Source organism: Lissotriton helveticus, chromosome 5_1 (genome assembly GCF_964261635.1).
Source record: "Lissotriton helveticus chromosome 5_1, aLisHel1.1, whole genome shotgun sequence".
Taxonomy (NCBI): domain Eukaryota; kingdom Metazoa; phylum Chordata; class Amphibia; order Caudata; family Salamandridae; genus Lissotriton; species Lissotriton helveticus.
In genome coordinates this window covers 401677065-401699619 of record NC_136065.1, presented here as the reverse complement: position 1 = coordinate 401699619, position 22555 = coordinate 401677065, and positions in this window count along the sequence as shown.

The following is a 22555-nucleotide window of genomic DNA, read 5'->3' as shown; positions in this document are numbered from 1 at the left end:
CCAAAGATGTGTTAATAGTTGATTCAGTAGATATATGAAGTTAAAACTACATGTTCTAACAGTTGTTTGGGTGAGTGAATATCTTTATGGGTGTGGTGATGAGCAAATATATTTCTCAATGGTACAGGTCCAACAAACTAGAAAAATAAAAGGCAGTGCATGTGTCAGTTGTTGTATATAAATAAGTATACATAAGACACAATGATTGTGTGAGTGACTGTATGGATAACTGTATACTTGTAATAATGATTTTATAATTCACTAAGTATGACTTACTATCTAAATGAATAGAAGAAGTGGTGTTTGTATAAGTGTTTTGCTAAGTAAATATGTAAGTATGATCCATTGTTTGCATAAGTGAGTAGGATGACTTCATATGTGAATAGGATGCGAGCTGTTGTTTAATGTCGATATAGATGTATAAGTATTTTTGATAGTGTTCTATTGTTCATTGACAGCATGTATGAGTGAATCCATAGGTAAGTGATTAGATGTGTGTATACATCTATGAATCACTGAGTGGATTTTTAGATACTTGTATTGCTGTGACAATGGATTTAAATATGATACTCTGTATTTTACAAAGAGTGATGAAAAATTGTAATAGTGTATGAAAAGGTGTATGTGATTGTCACGTGGATGATGTCATCAGTGATGTCATCAGTGATGTCATTTGAGATGTCATCAGTGATGTCACTGACCATGTCATGAATGATCTAATATGTGACATCATCAGCAGTGGATTGCGGGTGCGCGAAATATAGTTAGTACAACTAACTATATAGGAGCAATTTCAATGGTTTTGTATGAGTAAAATGTCCAGCTAACTATAACACCACTAAAACTTATAGTTTTTTGAGTGAATTTCAAAGGTTTTTTAAAAGCTAATTCCTAACTATATAACTCCTGAAACCTTTGGTTTTTTCAGTGAATTTCAAAGGTTTTTTAAATGCTAATTCCTAACTATATAAGACCTGAAACCTATGTTTTTTTCAGTGAATTTGCAAGGTTTTTTAAATGCTAATTCCTAACTATATAAGGCCTGAAACCTATGGTTTTTTCAGTGAATTTCAAAGGTTTTTTAAATGCTAATTCCTAACTATATAAGGCCTGAAACCTATGTTTTTTCAGTGAATTCGCAAGGTTTTTTAAATGCTAATTCCTAACTATATAAGGCCTGAAACCTATGTTTTTTTCATTGAATTCGCAAGGTTTTTTAAATGCTAATTCTATTAGCGGATAACGTTTTTATATATTAAAACGTTTTTTAAATCTCAAATGCCTGCTTTGCTAACAGAGTTTTTAAGCACAGGCTCTTTTGTCTCTGGTGGCCATCTTGGGAGACTGCATATCAGAATTTTTTTAATGAAATATAAGAGGATTTAAGAAGTCACTCAAAATGTGCCCTCATTTTTCTTTCTTCAGCACTAATCATAATTTCTATGGCAAAATGAACCCCCTCATTTTGTTCCTTTGCAAATTAAATGTTTTAAGTGTTAACACTTTATTCCAATCAGGATGACTTCGGGTGTGCCATACTTTTGTCATAAGTAAGACTGTTAGCGCTCTAGTTGTTCTTTAGAACACTCTGGGACATTCTGTCATTGGGCTATAGTTGGGCTACATCTGGCTGATATTTGGGCTACATTTGTTTTTTTTTGTCTTTGGTGGCCATCTTTGGGCTACATTGGGCTACATTGGGCTACATTTGGGCTCTAACATATATATAGCCCAATGTAGCCCAATATATATTTTTTCAAAGTTAATTTTCGTAAAAACCACTGGAGCACATATCTTGAGACATAGCAAAGGCACATCGGGCTACCAGTCCCTACAATTTTGCCAAGTTTGGTGGAAAACCATTCAGCCGTTCGGGCTAAAAGTGAGTCCAACCACCCTATGGAAATTAACATGGGGAAAACACGTTTTGGGACCCCCCTTTTATCTCGGCCCCCGCTTGACGAATCCCCCCCAAACTTTCAGGGAACAACCGGAGCGCCGCGAGGCAAGGTTAAGGTTAAAGTTATTCCCAATAGAATGTTGCAATTTCCCTATGGAAAACAATCCTAACTATATATACCTACTGGCTATTGCCAGTAGGTAATATATATTTTAACATTGGAGTGTGAATAGTAATTTTTGCCTCTCTGCTATCCAACACTTTACCTACTGTTGCACTCACTGGAGTGGGAATAGTAAATTTTAACCCTCCACTATCCAACACTTTCCCTACTATTGCACTCACTGGAGTGGGAATAGTAAATGTTACCCCTCCGCTATCCAACACTTTCTCTATTTGTGCACTCACTGGAGTTGGAATAGTAATTTTGACCACCTCGGCCAACCAACACTGTCTCTACTGTTGCACTCACTGGAGTACGAATACCATTTGTTACCCCTCAGCTATCCAACATTTTCCCTACTGTTGCACTTATTGGAGTGGGAATAGTAAATGTTACCCCTCAATTATCCAAAGCATTCGCTACTGTTGCACTGACTGTATTCTTAAAATGTAAGTTTAAATATGTTCTAATAGTTTACTGTTTACATTTATTATAGATTTTTGTTTTTATATTTTAAATCTTTTATATATATAAGTTAATTTTTTATATCATTTTAAACTTTTAATATACATTAAAAATAATAGTTTATTAATTGTTTTTAAGTAAATATATATGTATAAATAATTATGTTTGTCTGTTTATATTGTTTAATTAAGTTTATTTGTCACTAAAATGTATATTACATTTATTTTATTTTGTTAAAATTAAATTTAATATCTAATATATTTAACATATTTTATGTTATATTTACATAAAAGTCAATATTTTATACATCTATATTTTTAGTCAATATTTTTGTACTTACCTATTCAAGTATAGCAGTCAATCTTTTTGTTGTCTATATTTTTTATTCTATATTTTTTTTACATCGATATTTATTACATCGATGTTGTGTCAGTAAATCCTGGAGTACACACTTACAAACTGGTTCTTATGGCACCTGCTCAATATGGAAGATGCATCCAGATGGCTGTGCATTAAGGTGTTGCCCGGGTCTTGCAAAGTGCTCTGATTAACCTGGCACAAGCATTGTGCTATGCTGCATGGACAGGAACTGCAGTATTACTTTGGAAACCCTGGCAGCGCCTATGCATTGGAATCACAGGAGCATATTTACAAGAACAAACACATCGGCATTGATGCGTCAGATTTCTTGCGCCTTCCGCAATTGCCCTAACGACGCCATGGATGCGCTGTATTTATAATACAGTGCTCCATGGCACAAGGATTCACATATGTGTCAGAAATTCTGACGCATCTTTTGGAACTAAAGAGATGCATTGCTGGAGCTGGCCATAAGACTGATGCAACTCCAGCAATGCTTCAGAAAATAGAAGTGAGGCGAGTCTCATGGTAAAAGACCTTTGTTCAATCCTTACGCCTGGATTGAGAATGTGTGGGGGTTTTGACACAGTGAAGTCATAGAGTGACGCATTAAAAAGTTATAAATTTCAATGCCTCTGTCAACCCTGCATACATTATACCTGGCAAAGGTGTAATGTGACACAGGCCTTTACAAACTGACGCATTGGGCCCAATGCATTCATTTGTAAATATAGAACAGTGTGGAGCGCTGCTTGCACCATCGCTTTGTCAACAAACTGACTCTGTGGTTGCGGAAGCACCTTGTAAAATGCGCCACAGTCCCCAGCAATCCTTGGCAAAGACCTGCCATCCCAGTCATGGCTAGAGTGAGTCTGATAAATCAAAGGGTCTATCCTTGGGAGTGAACATGGGACTTAGGTTCTGTAATGCTCACTAGTGCTTAATTTGCTATAGTGATTGCAGGTGTTGGGCATCACAACTCACTTTTGGGGACCAATGCTTTTTTATAATCATCAGACTTCCACCCAGAACAAGAGAGATAAAGACAGAAAATGGAGAAAGAAGGTAGATAGGACAACAGTGACAAAGAGAGAAGGCATGGATGAAACGAAACTCCAAGAGTGAGATAAAGAGAAAAGAAATTAAGGTAATCGATATGAAAGCCAAGAAATAGAATCAAGACTAGGTAGCTGTAGTATTCCACAAACCTGAAATTCAGAAATGCCGGCGCCAGGCTCCCCATATAAAAATGTGGGCACTGGTCCCCTTTTTACATTTTTGAAGCTAAAAAGGCACTGGAACTCTCACTTACTCACTAATCTACTTGATCCTGTAAGTCACTCACCAGCCTATTATACATGTTGTTTAACTGGGCACGATTGAGGGACTCTCTAAGGGTGGAGTAGGCTTTAGCCTAAGGGGCGGATGTACTAATATGTGATCAACGCAGCACAGTGCAGCAAGACTATCTATTAAGATCTATTAAGGGACAGGTTCCTGCACAAACACAATTCTCTGGGGCTTTTTCCTCTTTCTATGTGTGTTGCAGGATGCAACATACATAGTAAGAGGAAAGAATGAGGAGAAGTGAACATATTCCTCCTCATTATGCCTCGCCTGGGAAGGCGTACCATTTTGATGCATTTCCAGGTTTACTAGTGTTAGTAAATCTGGGAATACACCAAAAACCATGGGTGAATGCATGGGAACACCCATGCTCCACCCATGGAATGCCTTGCCAGGGAAACATCCTTTACAACGCAACTTTTACCACGCAGGGCTTTTACGACGCAACTTTTACAACGCAAACCATTACAACGCATTGCACGGGGGGCGCTCTAGGATAGGGAATAGGTTTAATGTACTATCCAACACCTTCCCTACTATCCACGGGGACTGGAGTTGGAATAGTAAATTAAACTATTCACTATCCAGCGCCCCAAAGCACTATGCGTTGTAATGGTATGCGTTGTAAAACTTGCGATGTAAAAGCATGCGTGGTAAAAGCATGCGTTGTAATGTCGTACATCCGACACGGCAGCAACTTGCCCTGCTTTGCAATACTCTGGAATTTATAGGCCACTCAGAACCATGCAATGTGGTTCTGCTAGGCATACTAAATCTCACTTACGGGCTTGCGTTGCCTTTGCGTCACCTTGCACAACGCAAATGCAACACAAGCCCTTGATAAATCTGGCCCCCAGTTTATATGTATGAGGCAAATTTACAGTACACAGCTACAGAAGGTGACGTGTGCTGTGTGATACTTTGTTTTTTTAATCTGAGCATAAAAGTTGATCTTGAATTTGCATAAGAAATGCTTCTGACTGGTCTTTCGCCCATCTTGGTTCTGTATACCTTTTTGTGGGCCAAATGTTTTTGAAAAAAAGTCAATTCAATGTTCTGGGGATGTCGCAAGGGTTTCTTTTTTTCCCTTGCTTTAGTATTCTTGGCTAAAAGTCATTTTTCTTAATTAGAGAATTCCCATTATAGGTCTAATTAAACAGATGAGAAGCAGTTCTGACAGGAGTAAAAGCGGTGAGGCCCTTGGCTGTTCCACATTTAAAGAGACATCTGCTGCTTTGTGCCTCCCTGCCAGGCGGCCTGTGTGATCTCTCATTGAAGCACACCTGAAGGGTCATAACGGAGCGTCTTTTAATGTACAGCCCCCTGCAAGCACCACATAGAAAAAAAAACACTGTTTAGTAAACGAAGCTGCATGTATCAGCCAAGTCGTCCTTCCTCTCGAACATCAAATCTCCTACCCGGCATGGAAAACCGAGTCTTCTGGGAGCTGCTCCATCTGCTTCTGCAAAACACCGAGCCAAATACAGAGCACCGTCAGACAAGGGGACAAGGAGAAGGTTTTACCATGAGAAGCATGCTCGACCCAGGGTGCGCGAAATACTTGCCGAAGTCAAAGGTTCACCACAAACCAGGGGGCTTATTTACAAACCCCTAGCACCGCTAGTACGTCACTTTTTCCCATGTTAAAAGTGGCGCACCAGCGGCGCAAGGGGCTTGTAAATAAGCCCCCAGGTGCTTCTCTAGCATGCCTTGATTTAGAGAGAGATGGAAAGGGTCCCTACAATGATGGTTTCATGCACTGCATGCTGTGGGGCAAATTTATCAAAGGGTTGCGTCGCTATTGCACCACGCAACAGGGAACAAGAGGGATGCAACTCTTAAGTTAGATTTGTCAAGCATTGCAAGGCCACCGTGCGTGGCTCTTTGTGGCTTGATAAGTCTAGAGTAATGCAAAGTAGTGCAAATCCCTGCTTTGTGTTACTCTGCCCCCGTGGGGCATTCCGTGGGTGGAGCGTGGATGTTACCATGCACCACCATGTACTTTTGGCGCATTCCCAGATTTACCATTACTTGGGAATGCGTCAAAATGCTATGCATCCCTAGGGGAAAAGTAATAATAATCCACATTTGTAAAGCGCACAATCACCCGTTAGGGTCTCTAAGCGTGGGGGCCGTCAGGAAGATTAAGCAAGTTATTGCCCAGAGTCACATGGTGCTGGACTAATCTGTCGCAGGTGCCAGGGATTGAACCGTGATCCCCAGATTCCGGAGTCAGTCGCCCTAGCCGCGTCGCCAGTAAGAAGGAGGAATATCTGTATAGATGGCATACAAAGTGCACACCCTCCCCCCAACACATTTAGGCCCCTCTCAAAATTAAACACCTGAGCCTTGTTTGGTTTTCCGCAGTGTGTATATTTTTATTAAAATAAGTTCACAGGCCAATTACTTCATTGGCCTCCGTTTCTTTATTTAAAACTCTCAAAATTATTTTCACATCACAGTATTAAAATACTCACACGTATATACATATTTACTCTTTACAGCCCGTTCTCCAATGGGCTTTTGGTTGACCTTCGGGTTGTGCCAGCAGGCCACAACCAAGTTAGCCTGCTCTCCTTAAGTTAACCACCTTCCGGTCAACAGAGCCGCAGGTAAATAATCTGCCACCACTTGTGGCAACCAGCGGCTTCCAGGGTAAGGCTAGAGAAACCAGGGCCACCAGCAGGTCAGCCCCAACTCTCCCGCCAGCCCATGATGATTTTAAGACCTGTTCTGGGGTAAAAAACTGGCACTGACCAAAGAAGTCCCTGTGATACTCTTGTCCAGGACCCCGCTACTGCCCCTGCCTGAAGCCTTACTTCTGGGATGGGTGGGTGGGTGACTTCCTTCTGCAACGTCCGACTCCTGGACGGTCAGCAGACAAAGAGGGGTCATAAAGTTGGTCGCTGGCTTTTCAAGCCTCGCGCCCTCCTAACTGCATCCGGGGCACCTGTGACGTATTTCCTGCTTGTCCCTTCGCTATCACTTCCGGGTCGAGTGACCCGGAAGTGATTCCCTGCCTAGGCGGCCCTTTGGCTGCCACTAACGGCGCCACGCCCCTTAAGGCACTGACCAAAGAAGTCCCTGTGATACTCTTGTCCAGGACCCCGCCACAGGGCGAGGCGCTTACTGGCGGACTCGACCTCCCCACCTGCACTCCAGAGCTTCGGAAATGGCCCCTAAAACTGTTTGTATAAAAATTTCAGTGCCCGCCTCTGATAGGTGTACTCCGTCTGCCGCATACAGCTCCGGCCTGGACGTTTGTATCAGCTTGTGACGAATGGTGCGAATGCTAGACTGCTGAAGTATTTCGGCCACTGACTGGTTCAATCTTTTGACTGACTTATTCACTGCCTTCGTGGGCACGCCCCGCGACCATGTCTGCATCGGAATGACTTCGGACCATAGTAACATGGCCTTTGGTAAAATATTTCTGACTGCTGCTAGCGTAGTAAACAAAGACTCTTTCACCCCCCTCCTTCCAGCCGGGATCATGTTGTTGCCTCCACAGTGCAACACCAATACATCGGGAGGGGGCATGCCTCTGTCCAAAGCCGCCCTCAAATCATTCGGGACGTCAGCTAAGTGTTGACCACCTACTCCTACCCAATGGTGGTCCCATCCTTGTGCCTCGTGCGCCTTTCTCTCGAGCGCTTTCTTGAAGATCAACCCCGCCCTGCGAATAAAGGAGTGGCCGCACCAACATATTTGGGTCCTTTGGGAAGTAGTACCTAGGGTAAATATTGAAAGAAATTATCAGAACCGCCTTTGACAATCGGGAGGGGGGGGGGGGTGTTATGAAGGGTGACTTTCATACTAATTGCGGGCGCACATAACGTTCATAGCATGCTAACTTCCAACGTCCTAATCTCATAATCGTCTGTTCTGGCAGCCCCAAGCCTGCGGCTGTAGTTGCTGCCCCGATACGGAAGGAATGGGATGTGAAGTCTGCCGGGTCAACGCCTATCCTTGACAAGGTCAGTTTAACTACCCTTGTGAACTGAAATCTGGTGAGGGGTAGACCGTTCCTATGGAGCAACACTCTATCATCACCCCCTTGAGGCCTGGTTTGCATGAACTCCCTAGTCAGCCTAACTGGGCAGTAAGACTCCCCCGCCACTCTGCCTAATTGTAGCCAAGTCCCCTTGCCTAAGGGATCTGTTTATGACCTCCGGACCCTGACTCTCAGGACGTCTTCTGACTCAATTAGGTCTTCACACCTTATGCCCCCTTCCCTATCCGCCTTAGAGGCCGGGAGCAACTCAGAGATCCTGAGTGCTCCACAAAAGGCTAACACGTACGCTACCCTAAATAGCTGAGTTTCGTAAGGGGAAAAGCAAATCAAAGGCAGGGTCTCCAGGATCTTCACCAACCTACTCACGTCTATGGGTCTTCTCGAATCCTTCACCCCTGGTGTTAACCGTTCCCAACCCTTCATGGCTCTCCTCACTCTCTGATCCTTCGTTGGGTCTGCCACCCCCTTTAAACCCGCATAGAATGCCAATGCTGACAGCTGTCTCTTCATCAATGCCACTGACTTCCCATTTCCTCTCTGGTGTACTATAGAGCCTAATACGCTCAGGGGTACAAATGCATCCAGTAAACTCGCCCCTCTTGAGTATACCTGATAACATTCCCACGACCTCTGATACATACTCTTAGTCTTGGGGGCCAGGGATGCTGTTATCAACTCCGAGGCTGTGGGGCACCAAACTTCCATAGCCCCGCTGGGAAGGCTGTCATTCTCCTCTCTGCTTGTGGCCAATGTGTGCGGAATTCTGTCAACTTAAAACGAGACAAGGCGTCAGCTGCTTGGTTCTCAATCCCAGGCACATGTCTTGCAGTGAAATGTACATTGCGACTCAGACATTGTAACACTAGTTCTTTCAATAGGCGTAGCACCCATGTGCAAGTTGCTCTCTGGTTATTGATCGCCATCACCACTGACATGCTGTCTGACCAGAATACAATGTGTCTGTTTGCGATCGTATCTCCCCACAAGTGTAACGCCACAACTATGGGAAACAGTTCCAGGAAAGTAACATTGCGTGTCAGACCCTGCTGTGCCCAGTCTTCTGGCCAATACTGCATGCACCACCTGGGGCCCAAGATTGCCCCAAAGCCAACACTCCCTGCCGCATCTGTGAACAATTCAAGCTCCGCATTTGAGGTGCTCGATGTCCGCCATAACACCGAGCCATTAAAGTTCTCTAGGAAACCCTTCCAAATATTCAAGTCCTTCCTCACATCAGCTGACAGTCTAACTCTATGGTGTTTTGCGCGAAGACCCGACATTGCCCTTGCTATGCTCCTGGAGAAGGCCCTGCCCATTGGTATGACCCTCAAGGCGAAGTTCAGTTGTCCTACCAAGACTTGTAGCTGGTGTAATGTAACTTTCTTTGACTTTAAGCAGTCATCAATAGCAGCCTTGAAGGCAGCCACTTTTGACGTGGGTAACCTGCAAACACCTTCTCTGGTATCGATTTCAATGCCTAGGAATGTCAGGCATGTAGTCGGCCCTTCTGTTTTTTCTGCTGCTAGTGGTACCCCCAGAGCTTCAGCCAAGTGCTGGAAGCCCAGCAGGGCCTTCCTGCATGACTGTGAACCCTTAGGACCGCGAAATAGAAAGTCGTCTAAGTAGTGTACAACTGCGTGGGCTTTGTCTGAGGTAAGGAATTGTTCCACCGCCCATTTTAAAAACCTGGCAAACGTCTCAAATACTGCACAAGCGATAGAGCAGCCCATGGGCATGCACAGATCAATGAAATAATTCTCTTTGAAGGTGAAGCCCAAGAACTTGGTATCCTCCGGGTGAACCGGGAGGAGCCTAAATGCGGCCTCAATATCCGATTTGGCCATTAAGGCCCCTTCACCCAAGGCCTGCAGTTTTTCAATTGCGGTGTCAAACGTTGTATAGCGCACTGTGCAGAGATCTGGATCCAGCTTGTCATTGACGGATAACCCTGGGGGGCTTGATAGATTATGTATCAGGCGGAATTTCCCCTTCTCTTTTTTAGGAACTAACCCCAGGGGTGAGCAGACCAGATCAGGGTTTGGAGGATATTTGAATGGACCTGCTACCCGCCCCAAGGCAACTTCTTTCATTATCTTATTTTGTGCTGCTTCCATGTTCTGGAGCACTGAACTCTGGTTGCGTGGCGGGACACTGGTGGGGGCAGCTGAAGACGGGATACGGAAACACGTCGTAAAACCATTATGTAAAAACTGAGCCTCCTCTAGTTTGTCATATTTGCTAAGGAGGTGTGTCAAAACATGTCTTTTAATGGGAGTTGGCAGACCTGTTGGATGACTTAGGTGGCCTCCCTTTTGGAGTGGTATGGGCCGGCTGCTCTCTTGGGTTTCCTGATTTCTTGAAGCATCTGATTTCTGGGTGAGACGGGCCCTCACAGTAGGAACAGCAATGTTTAAACTTGCACGAGGTCCCCCTGGTGCACTCATTTTTGTTATACAGCCAGCAGGCGTGTTTTTTATCTCCAACCCCCCTGTCGCTCCGAAAGGACTGATTCTGAGCAGGAGAACTGGTCTTGGGCACCAATGGGGAAGAATAAAAAACTGTGTGCCATAGATTGATCTCACGTTGATCCCATGCTATCCCTGGGTGTACTGCTTTCATTTGTCTAAACTTGTTATCGTATTTTAACCATCCCACGCCTGGGAACTCGGAGGCCGCCCCATGTATCAGGGATATGTAACTGATCATCTGAGGGCCCAACCCGGGGTACTTCTCTAATATAATTGCGGCATAAATGGCAAATCCCGTGATCCAATTCTTTATAGACCAGTCAACCATACCTTTTTCTGCTTGTACTCGCCCTCCTTACTTCCTCTGGCTTTACCTGGAACAACCCCTGCATTAATAAGATTGAACACATCAACATATTCGCCCTTTAGTATCTTTTCCTTGATGTCTGCGGGTACATGCCAAGTGATCCCCGTGGATGGCGATAAGGTAAAGGATGCGGAACCGTACATTAACGGGCTGTACGCTAAAGCCGGCTGACCCGCCATCTGCACCCCAGCACCCCCTTGCATATGAGTACTAGATGGCCCTGCCAAATTTACGGCGGTGTTAACTGTTGGAGCCTGGGGTGAACTCCCCACATTCGGGAAAGCGCCCATCAGTATAGGACCCCCACTTCCCGGGTATGCTGTGGTGGGTACCATCGTGCTAACAGGGCCATTACTGATTGCCTGACCATGTGAATTAGTTAACAGCATCCCTGGTAATTGCGCCACTCCTCCAGATTGCACCCAAACTTGTGCCACTCCGCTACCCGGTTGCGCAACCACTGGCGGTAAGGGAGCCTGAGAGCCGGGCGCCTCCGCATTAGCATTAGAAATAGCATGATTTCCCTCAAGCGCGCCATTGTCTTTATTCGTGCTCGGGCTCAAGTCTATTGTCTCTAGCACCTCCGTCTCACCTGAGGATGCTGGTTGGGGCTCTGCTGCCCTGGGCCGCTTCTCTTTCAGCGCCTCCTTAAATCTTTCCAGTGTACGCCGCGTTCGCTTGCCTCTCCCTCTTTCCTCTTGTGCGTTCGCGTCCGCTCTTGCACCTTCTCTCATTGTCTTTAATGCCCAATCCATGCCTTTTTCTTTCGTAAACTCCAGCAGCTCTGTAAGCGCGAGGTAGTCATCTCTTTTGGCTGGGGCCCCTTTGCCCTTCGATGGCCGTTTTGGCGGCATTCTGCACTTAAAAGAGAAAATATGTTATTACCACTTAAAATGACATACGTGCATCCGGATTAGCCACCAAATTGAAATCTGTACCCATCTCTCCTTTCAAAACCCTTTAGCCCCCCTAGCCTCGACCATCGCGCTGTTGCTGGCAGTTTGTCTAGAATGACGAGTATTTATGGCCTCCAAAACGATACGATATAATTTTACGCAAGCCTCGATATAAATTGAGGACAAAAAAAAGGGGGATTCTGTAATTTTGCAGAACTAATTAAAACATTTAGACTGATACTGGCGGGACATTAAATACACCTCCTACTGGTCCAGCCAGGTCTTCAGAGGGCACGGCATATGAGCTGCTCGCCATTTTATATTTTCCACAGTGTTCAATTTCCACCGGATAATGTGCATAATTTCTCAGAAAGACCTTGAGGCATAACAGAATCGGCAATGAAACAGATGTCAGTATTTATAATCGCCCTCTCGACAAGGACTATGCGCACAATGTGTATATATGTGTAGTACATCTGTTAGAAACACTTAACGATTTAAGCTTGACTGCGCAGCTGGCCGCGGGGGGCGCTGTTTCCGACTCGACCAAGGTTGAGCACTATGCTTTTAAGCAGGGCGCGACCAATGGTGAGCGCTATGCTTTTTAAGAAGGGCGCGAGGGCTTCGGCAATGGTGAGCGCTATACTTTTATAAAATAGGGCGCGTCTCTTCCGATCGCACGGCAGCTCACAATCCTTCCACTCATTCCGCCCTAATTACACAGCGTGCCCCGGCCCCCTCCATCATCGGATCGGCTCCCCGGCCTCACGGGCTCTCTACAGATATGCTCACTCGCGACATGTGCATTCCCAGCATACCGTACGAGTCACAGTAAGGCTCGCTCACACGACAGGCATTCCCTGCCCCCCAGACTCCTGTGATCAACTACTCGCGCTCCATGCAAGCGCTCACGTCGAAATAACTCCGCACTACAAACACACCCACAGTCACACTGCGAGGCCCACTCACCTGCTCCAAACAGTCGACTGACCCTCCCGAACCCACAGTCAACGAGACGGTCCTGCTGTGACTTCCTTCTGCGACGTCCGACTCCTGGGCGGTCAGCAGACAAAGAGGGGTCATAAAGTTGGTCGCTGGCTTTTCAAGCCTCGCGCCCTCCTAACTGCATCCGGGGCACCTGTGACGTATTTCCTGCTTGTCCCTTCGCTATCACTTCCGGGTCGAGTGACCCGGAAGTGATTCCCTGCCTAGGCGGCCCTTTGGCTGCCACTAACGGCGCCACACCCCTTAAGGGGGGTGGCGCCTTGCATTTCTCTGGAAAGAAGAGAATGCTGCAAGGGGATTGTTTTGTGCAGGAAGGTGTTCCTTCCAGTGCAAAAAAAATGCTGTTTAAAATGTAGGTACCCTTGCACCATGGTGCAAATATGCCTGCATTGGCACTAGGAAGTACATTGTGCACCAGAGCTGGGAAATGAAAGGAATGGGCCATATAATGGTACGTACTGCATGTTCCTGTCATGCAGCGCAGCGAGGGGGCTTGCGGCGCTGCATAATTATTTGATAAATATTCCTGCATTATCAATGCTAACTGTAATGTGTGTAAACATGCAGTAAATAAAGGAATTACTTGTTTGCAGCAAGTGCTTAGGGCTAAGTTTAACATTTTATCAAGAAACGCAGCAAGGACAACTTGATGTGCTGTGTGAAAAGGAGAGTGCAGGAATGCACCAACATATGACACATTTCTGTTCTCTGCCTGTGCTGGTGCACAATCTGCATCGAAAGAGTATTATGCCTCTAAGGATTCATTATGCTTGTAAGGTATCCCTCCTGCACAAAAACAATCTTGCCCATGATGCAGGAGCTCTTCCACCTAGTGCAAGGGTGTCTTCGTCTGTGCTAGGAAGCATATGCAGAGAGAAAAAATGCTCTTCCTTTGTAAATATGGAGCATTTCTTCTATCTACTATTCATGCAACGGATGATAGCAAGTTCCCTTGCTGCGCTAACATGCACAAAATAATGGTATATGTGCCCCGGTATCCTTTCTACCATCCTCCATGCGAGCATTTAAGAAGCGTTTGATGGCAGCTAATTGCCCCTATAGAACACAGGCATATTTATTTTAACCCTGACTGAATAGCTACCTATGGTATGTACCAAAATATCCCAGCCACAACACTGTCGGACTGAAATAGGGTGCCCTAAATATTGTTTACAATGAGATAATAATAAAATAGCTACAGACAATATTTTTGAAAACAATGCTTAGTGCACATTTCTGCCAGACATGTTTTACTAATGATATTCTGACATACAACCATGCTGCTGACTGTCCCAGATAAATTCTGCACCTTGTTATGACTTTGACACGTCACTTCTCCCGCATGTGAGCGTATTTGATGAGTGCGTTGTATATACGTGGATGGATGGAAAATCCCTACCTAGAAGCCATCATGTGCATTGGTAGACCGAGATGGGTGAGTTAATATAGAAGGTAATGGTAGGTGGGATTATCCCTCATTCATACCCCTCCACGCACATCTCTGTGCCCTGCCACTCACTTCTCCTTCGCTGGGAAGGTGTGAGGAACTCCCACTGCTGGTCATTTTGAGAATGAGACGCTGGTGGGCAACACATGTTGCTCAGTGGGAGGCTGGCACTGGTGAGCAGTATCAGGAGCTGCCATTGGGTGAGAGTGTGAGAGGCTGCCATTGGCTGAGAGTGTGAGAGGCTGACCCTGGCGGGTAAGTAGATGGCAATGATTGGAAGCGTGAAGAGCAGTTACTCCTCGACAGAATGTGATGAGCTTAACTGGGTCATTGAAATCAGTGACAACAGGCAGTGTGGCCGGTGGCACAATGAACAGTGTGAGAAGACTAGCGCTTGAGGGTCGTGGAATCATCTGGTTGCCATTATGAGAGGTGCCACTGGTGGTTGGTGTGAGTAGCTTGCAAGAGGCTGAGCTTGAGAAGCTGGCACTGAGCAACTGTTTGCAAAGCTTGCACTGCTGATTATGAAGAGTTTGCAACGGTGGAAGACATGAGGGGTTGACACTGATAGGCATTTTGAGATGCTGTGCTGCTGGCAGAGGGAGAATCTCCACTGGTAGGAGGGGTGGGAAGCTTGCAATGGTGGGTGGTGTGAGGATCCCACCATCCATGTCATGTAGGAAGGGCCCACTGATGTGCAATGTACGGAGCTTGCACTTGTGGGAACTGTGATACGCTATCAAAATGTTTGAGATACACTGGTGGGCAGGTTTAGGGGTTGGCACTGGTAAGTAGTGCACTAGTGGTCAATTTGAAACTGTCACGGATGGGCATTGTAAAAGCAAAGTCTGGCAGTGTTAGAAGCTGTCACTGGGGGTGTAATGTTTGCATTATGCTGTGGGCACTAGGACGCCCTCGGCTGAGGAGGCGGGATGAGGGAGGGACAAGGGAAGAGAAGGAGCATGCCCGGAAAGGGGCAGTTAGATTCGGGGATTAAGACAAGGCAGACGTGAATAAATAATAGAGAGTAACCCATTCACCTGAGTCTGTGTCCTCTGTGGCTAGGACATTACAGCTGGCGACGAGGGTGGCCACGACTCATGCGGTGTGGATATCGCCCCCTGTGAGCGCTGGAAGCACTGTACGAGTGCGTGGAGCGCCCAACACAGATCTGCGTGGCGCGGTTCGGGAGCCTACCCTGACCGCGTGCCCTGTGGTGCATCGCGATCCGGGTGCCTACCCCGGTCGCATCTGGTCTGCCGTGGAGTGAAGGGTATTGTGAGCCCCCCGACGTTGGAGCGGCGAAAGATGAGTGTGGGGCACGTGTAAACCTCCCCGACGTCGAAGCACTGCGGAGGTCCCGTGTTGCTGCACACGCAAGAGCGATCTGGGAGCCCACCCCAGTCGCGCGCTACTGAGCCCAATACATGTGGGTGAGTGTCCTCTTCTTGTTCCTCGGTTGCTGGGGAGTCCGGTTGCTGGAGAAGCTGCTGCCGGTGTGCATAAGGCCAAATCTCGTGGGGTGCGAGAGTTCGTTGCGGCCATCTTTGAGTCAGGCGCCTGCCCCAATCCCCTGCGAGGAAGTTCCAGCGGCCATTTTGAAGTCAGGCGGAGTGCCTACCAAAGCATCAAACCTTGGTAAATGCAACGGCAAAGTCTGTGTTGCATCAAGCATTGGCAAATTCAATTGAAACTTCAGAAAATAATCAAGCATTGGCAAATTCAAGTGAGAAATCAGAAAAACCATCAAGCATTGGCAAATGCAACTGGAAAATCGGAAAATCATCAAGCATTGGCGAATTCAATTGGAAAACCTGAAATCCATTAAGCACTGATAAATTCAACCACAAAGCTGGAAAATCATCAAGCACTGGTAAAAGCAAACCGAGAAGCTTTCAAATGCAGCTGGGGTGTGTTCTCGTGTATGTTGGGTGAATCAAGCCCTCATAAGTTCAAGTCAAATACGTCCAGTGGAGGTTTGGAGTGTGTTTTGTCCGACGCAACAGAGGGAACTGTCGTCTCAGTCGGTGGACAGGCGTGATAGACGACCGCCTCATCACCGTGTCTACCACACCACCTTCTCAAGAGGGCCCGGCGCAATCCTATGCTGGGCAGATGGGGTGCTTGGAGTGTCGTTTTTGCGTCCACCTGAACCCTTAGTCCTTGAAATAGGAGGAGGTATGGGTCTTCGTTGGAAGGAGTGGCTTGCAGATTTCGAAGACTTCATGAAGGGTTCGCACATGACCGAAGCCGGTCAACAGCTGATAGCACTACAGAATCTAATAGGAAAAGATGTCGGCCAAATCATAAAGGAATTACCTGTAGCAGATGCAACATCTTACACTGATGTGTGTGAAGCACTGAACCGGAAATTTTTGCACGAAAGGAACATTGACTATGAGAGATACACGTTTAACCTAGCTGCTCAAGAAAAAGAAGAGCCCATGTGCGCCTACATCACATGTCTCAGAAGATTGGCACGGTATTGCGAGTTTGATTCTTTTTCAACTGAGGATGCTCTTCGTCTGAGAGACATCGAAGGTTGTCAGTCTAAATCACTGCCGCGGAAGCTGCTGAAGAAAAGCTACTCGCTGGACGAAATTGAGGAGATGACACGGGTGCATGATCAGGCTGAAAACCATGCCAAGAAGATGGAAGCCGGGAGAAGTGAAAAGCGTGAACAAGCTTTTAGGCTTCAATCTCGCAACACCCGCAGATATTCTCCGGCGAAACCGAGATCATCCCGGTCCAAAATTCTACAGCAACCTGGGAACCGAAGACGTCGCAGCTCCAGTCGAAACAACAGACGGCATGAGCGCCATCTCAAATGTTACCGCTGTGGCTATGACTTTCCCCACAGAGAAGGATGCCCAGCCATGGGTCAAAAATGCAGGAAGTGTGGAGGAGAGAACCACTTCGAGAACGTATGTGGAACTTACAGGAAGGACAAACAGAGAGATCAGGAAAGGTCCTCTCGACCATCGAGCACGCGTCACCATGTCAAAGCAGTACGTGATCACAGAGACTCGTCAACGGGATCATCCTGCTCCAGCTACCAGTCTCGCCGGAGTTACCGATCCCGATGCACCCCTTCGTAAGAATCAAGGTCACTGTCTCCCATCTCACAGGACAGTGATGAATATATATGTATGGTCGCTTACCCCGACCGATTGAAGAAATATCCTCGGCTCAGCATTCAAATTGGCACGCATTGGACCAAATTTGTGATGGAAAGTGGAGCCTCCCTCAACTACATACCAGTGGCGGAATATCAGAGGATGAAGTCACCACCGCAACTAAGCCCCGCTCATGTGAGAGTTTACACCTGGATGTCCAAAAAGCCACTCCCCTGCTTGGAAAAGTTTTCAACGCATCTCACGTATCAAGGTCACACCATTCCTGCCTACATCCATGTCATTAAAGGGCCAGAGGCTGACTGTCTTCTGAGTCTTCCGACTGCTGAACGACTGAGACTGGTGGACATTTTGTACAAGGTAGACGATGAACTTGATGTGGTTCAGAAATTTCCAAAGCTATTTGCTGGCCTGGGAAAGATGGCTCACTGTCATATTCGATTACACATTAACGAACAAATAACTCCAGTAGCCCAACATCATAGGCGGATCCCTTTTCATCTCCAAAAAGCAGTCAAACATGAACTACAGGATCTGCTCCAAGCCAACATCATTGAAAGGACGGATGGACCTACACCCTGGGTCTCTCCTGTAGTAGTCGTGCCGCAGAATGGTGAACCTGACAAAGTCCGTCTGTGTGTTGATATGAGGGTGCCCAACACCGCCATTGAAAGGGAAAGACACCCCGGGCCACATATCAGTGACATGATTGCATCACTTAACTGAGCAAAGATATTCTCCAAACTGGATCTTAATAAAGGTTACCACCAACTCGAGTTGCACGAGCAGTCACGTTACATTACAACTTTTTCAACGCATATTGGTCTCTTCAGGTACAAGAGACTCAGTTTTGGCGTGTCTTCTGCCGCTGACATTTTTCAGGAAGCTATTCGAAAAACGATTCATCACATCCCTAATGCCCTAAATTACAGTAATGATATCCTGGTTTACGGATCCACGACACAAGAACACGACACCGCCCTGGAACGAGTCTGTCATGCATTAATGGAAGCCAACCTCACGTTAAATAAAGCAAAGTGTGAGTTCCATAAGTCCACGTTGAAATTCTTTGGCCATATTTTCTCAAAGCCGGGAATGAGACCAGATCCAGACAAAGTGGCTGCCTTGAATGATACTCCCAGCACTCGTGATGCTGGAAATGTTTGCTCCTTTCTAGGGATGGCCAGCTACTGTGCCCGGTATATCCAGGACAATGCAACCATCAGTTATCCCCTGAGACAACTCACCAAACAAGGTCACCCGTTCAAATGGTCTGCAGGCTGTGAACAAGCATTCAACGAAATTAAAGCGGCTGTGGAGTCAGCTGACAACATCGCTTACTTTGATCCGAAGAAGAAGACAGAGATCACTGTTGACGCCAGTCCCGTGGGGCTGAGAGCTATTCTAGCTCAGTATGACTTCGAAAGTGACCAACGATACATGATTGCCTATGCTAGTAGAAGCCTGACTGAGACAGAGAAAGCATATTCACAGCCCGAGAAAGAAAGCTTGGCTGTTGTGTGGGCCTTTGAGCATTTCCACATTTTTATATATGGAAAACACTTCACATTAATTACTGATCATCAGGCCCTCATTACTATCTTTGGCAACCCTAGAGCTAAGATGCCACCGAGAATAGAACGCTGGGGTCTTCGCCTTCAAGAATACACTTATACAATTGTGCACAAGCCTGGAAAAGCGGAAAACCTTGCTGATTACATGTCAAGGCACTCCAAAGACCGTCCGTGGCCTAAGAATATGCATGCGGTCAATATACAACTGACCCGGTATCTGGAAGATAACTCTCTCCTGGATCCATCTCAAACCGGCTTCAGAGCTAACAATAGCACCGAGGCAACGTTGCTGGCAGAGTCGGACAGTATCAGATGCTCCACTGATCAAGGGGGATCGGTGGCACTGATACTGCTTGACCTGTCAGCGGCGTTTGATATGGTTTCCCACGACTGCCTGCTAAACACACTCCTGAGTAAAGGAGTGCAATCAACAGCACTGAACTGGATTCGATCCTTCCTGAGCAATCATACCCAGGCAGTGCATATGGGTCAGTTCCACTCAAAACCCAACACCATCGGCTGTGGGGTCCCCCAGGGGGCCTCTTTGAGCCCCACTCTCTTCAATGTCTATATTTCATCACTGGCCGACATTGGAAGGAAGTGGGGCATTGGCATATGCTCTTATGCTGATGATACACAGCTGATGGTGGCAATGGATGAAGGGCCTGAGACAACAAAGAAAAAGCTTCACGACTGTCTCTCCGAGATGGCCCAATGGATGCACAAGCACTGCCTAAAATTAAACGCCGGCAAATCGGAGATTCTCTTGTTCGGGGGAGCCAAACTCATATGGGACGCCACATGGTGGCCACCCACACTAGGACTGGCCCCCACTCCAAAACAACACGCGAGAAACTTGGGGATCATCATGGACGACGCCCTGTCCATGAAGGACCACGTCCGATCACTCTGGGGCAAGAGTTTTGCCATACTCAAACTTCTCTCAAAGATATTCCCCTGGATACCCCTGGATTGCAGACGCTCAGTCACCCAAGCCCTACTGGTTAGCCGCCTGGACTATGGCAACGCATTATTCGAAGGGATGAACAAACAACTCTTCTCCCGCCTTCAGGTCTTGCAAAACCAGGCGGCCAAACTGGTCGTGATAAAGGCAAGCGAGACTCGGCATCGGAATGCCTAAAGAAACTTCATTGGCTACCGATGCGCCAGAGAGCTGCCTTTAAACTACTAAGTCACACGCACAGAACTCTTCACAAAACTGGCCCCACAATTCTCCAAGGGAGGATCGACTTCTATGTTCCCAACAGGAATCTACGATCAAGTCAATCAGCTCTGGCCAAACCTAAGCGTATTTACAAAGTCAGAACAGGTGGCCGCGCCTTTTCCTACCTGGCAGCCAGAAGATGGAATGACCTACCTTCCGACCTTAGACACACCACAAACTATCTTCAGTTTCGACAAAAACTGAAAACCCACCTTTTCCCTAAAACATAACCCTTCCCTAAAACATAACCCCCCAGCAATGCCTCAGTAGTCTCTCTTGGTTCATAGCGCCGTGATATCCCTTGGGATGAGTGTCGCGCTTTATAAATACCGAAAATAAAATAAAATGCTTTGTGGTAGATCAGGCCCGGCCACCAGCCGTCCCGCTGGAAGCCATCCTGGATGCCACTCTTGAAGTTTTCACCTTACAAGACGTAAAGCGTCGCATACACAACAATGACTGGAGACACCTAGATACCAACCCTCCCAACAGTTCAATTGACAGACAGGAACTTGCCGCTTTCAAGCACGTGAAGAAGGAACTGTCGGTAGCCACCAATGGCCTGCTCTTACGAGACAATCGAATAGTTATCCCAAGACACTTACGGCAAGGCATTATTAATCTGGCACATGAAGGTCACAGAGGCATCGTGGCCACCAAGAGAGCACTGTGGGAACGGGTCTGGTTCCCAGTGCTAGACCAAATGGTAGAGCTCACATTGAAGGACTGTCCCCAATGTCAACTGGTCAGTCGACCTGATCCTCCCTCACCGCTGCAAATGTCCTGATTGCCGGAGGGTGTGTGGCAGCATGTTGCTGTAGACTTTTTTGGGCCATTTAAATCTGGACAATATATCCTGGCCATCATGGATGAGTATTCACGTTTTCCTATTACCCAACTTGTTGCGTCTACAAAAGCGTCCAGCACCATACCTGTCTTGGATGAAGTGTTCGCCGCCTGGGGCATTCCCAAAATAATAAAAACAGACAATGGGCCTCCATTCAACAGTCAATATTTCACGGACTTTGCCAAACATCTCAATTTCAAACATCGCAAAATTACACCTTTGTGGCCTCAGGCCAATGGGATGGTAGAAAGATTTATGTCTACATTAAAAAAAGCCATTCAACAGGCCGAACTGTCACGGAAAAGCACTCAAATGGTTTTAAATGAAGTTTTGCGAGCTTACAGAAACATGCCCCATTCCACTACCTGTAAGTGCCCCGCGACCTTAATGCTGGGCCGGCGGGTGCGCACCAGAATACCTATGATTGACTGGCATGATGGAGCAGTGTCACAAGACTCTGATCTAGAGGACCTAGCTGTCACCGACCAACTCAAGAAGAAAAAAATGAAGACTTATGCGGATCGCCGTCTGCGAGCGACACCCTCCCTGATTCAAGAAGGTGACTGGGTACTAGTAAAACAAAAACAGCAAAAGAAAACAGACTGTCGTTATCATGAAACTCCACTAGTAGTCACCAAACAAAAAGGGACGATGATCACGGCTGAATCTGATGAGAAAAGAATCACCCGGAATGTGGTGCATTTTCAGAAATGCAGCCCTCAAGTCAAAGAACTGCTTACTAGTCCTGTTAATAGAGAAACGAGACCCAGTGAGACTGAAACCAGTGACCAGATGTCGAGAGGGATCTCTGATGGAAGAGAATCGGACGGTCCGGATGTCCATACCCGTCCCCGCCGAATCATTAAGAGACCGAGTCGTCTGATTGAAGAACTGTAACTATGTGACATTTTTTTTTGCTAAATGTTGATAGAAGTCCGGACTAGTTCATTTTGTTAAGAAAGGGGGAGATGTAATGTTTGCATTATTCTGTGGGCACTAGGATGCCCTCGGCTGAGGAGGCAGGAGGAGGGAGGGACAAGGGAAGAGGAGGAGCATGCCCGGAAAGGGGCAGTTAGAGTCTGGGATTAAGAGAAGGCAGACATGAATAAATAATAGAGAGTAACCCATTCACCTGAGTCTGTGTCCTCTGTGGCTAGGACACTACAGGGGGCAGTGTGAAAAGGCACCACTAGCGGGCAGTGTGATATACTGGAGCGCTATTGGTGAAATTGACACTGGCACATCACAAAAGCACTGAAATATTCATTAGTGCCCAGTCAGAACCTGTGAACATTTGGTCCATGTCATTTATGAAGAACATATGCTTTAAAATTCACCATGT